The 1593-nt window shown below is 41.4% G+C and overlaps 1 protein-coding gene across 1 annotated transcript in view; it reads left to right on the forward strand.

Moving 5' to 3' along the window:
• Calm2 (calmodulin 2) overlaps positions 1-1593 on the forward strand; it is a 16232-nt gene that overhangs the window by 596 nt on the left and 14043 nt on the right. The gene's annotated exons all lie outside the window — the stretch shown is intronic.

Consider the following 1593-nt stretch of genomic DNA (forward strand, 5'->3'; position numbering starts at 1 on the left):
GGTCGGCTGGGGGCGGGGCGGGCGGGAGGACGGACGCTCGCTTGCGCGGGGCCGGGAGCCGCCGCCCCGTTTGCCTCGGTTCGACTCGCGCCCCAGCTGCTGCGCTGGCACCTGCAGGACTGCGGTGGTCTGGGCGGCCCGAAGCGCTGCGGAGACGAGCGGGGGAGGGGGCTCGGTCCGCCTTCCCTCAGCCGGGTTTGTTCGGTTCCATCTGGTGCAGTTCCACTATCCAGGCTGGACATGAAAAAAAAATTACAGAAGGAAACACGCTTTGTGCGTTTTCTTGACTAGTATTAATGTGTAGAAGGTGCCATCTGATCTTTGTACACTTCGTTTGTACAACAATGGCCAAGGGTTGTACAGTGCAAGAGTATATGTGGGAGACGGAAATTTTAGAAAGCATTTTTCTATCACAACTGGAGCTCTCCTTTCCGGCAAAAAATGAATACGGGTTATAACTTTGCAATGCTTATTTTGTGGGTCCTTCTGCCAAATGATTACAGCGATGGGTGTGTCCAGGAGGCAAGGTGACATCTTAAACAGGAGTTGGGGATCCCTGCCAACTGAAACCTCCAGTCTGATCTGTATGGGTGTGGGGAAGGGTTCACCTTGGATACCACTAGCGCTCATTTAAGTTTGGTGGATTTCTTCTCTTGATATTTTAAAGCTAGTCTGAATATTCATTTGTATGCTACCTGAATTTGCTCCCAAAGCGAAACAGGATGTACATTGTAGGTATGTTACCGATATTACGGATTGTGTAGTAATTTTAAAAAATTAGAAAGCAAGGTAAGATTAAAAATATCTCAGGAATGTGTAATTTATTTCTACTGTGGTTCCCAGCCCCAATAAGTTTTTATCGTTAATTGCATCATTGATGCATTGAGGATTTTTCGTTAAATCGACAAGTTAGCCTTTTTAGACTAACTAGGCGTCTGCTGAAAGAAAATGGTTTGGGGGGGATATTTTTACATTTTTGGAATATTTTATTGGAAGACTTTTATTGCCTCAAGATGATTTGAGGCCAGGGTGATTAAAACAATGTGATGCGATAGAAAATGTTGTGACTGTTAAATTATTCCATTAAGCTACAAGATCTGTATTAGTAGACTTAGAAAGCCGAAAGTCAAAGAATTTGCTTTGGCGCTATTGAAATACAGAAAGCTTCAGCTAGTACTTGTCTTTTGTGAAGGTCCTGAGTTTTATGAAGTTTTGTTTGTGTCGGAATGCTTTATGGTAAGTGCTGCTATTCTTTCAGAATTAAGATACTTTAAAAAACCCAAATAACTTACTGTTTTTGATATAGGTAAAAGAAATAACTTTTGTAATTGTAGAAAAAAAAATACATGAAGCCTTTGCTGGGAATGAACATTTAAGAATGAAGTGTAGCATTTGAGTTCACTTGAAAGCCCTTGGATTCTATATTTCTGATACAAATTTCAGATTTTTAAAAAATCACTTTATTACCCATTTCGAATGCTGTTTAGAAAATATATATATATAATGTTATATCAGATGGCTTATGTAATGCAGATTAGAGATTCTCAATATTTTAAAGATTCCCCCAACGGTGACCCCCCCCCCCCCCAAAAC

The sequence above is a fragment of the Nannospalax galili genome, unplaced genomic scaffold, assembly GCF_000622305.1.
Source record: "Nannospalax galili isolate Female #2095 unplaced genomic scaffold, S.galili_v1.0 scaffold286, whole genome shotgun sequence".
Classification (NCBI taxonomy): Eukaryota; Metazoa; Chordata; class Mammalia; order Rodentia; family Spalacidae; genus Nannospalax; species Nannospalax galili.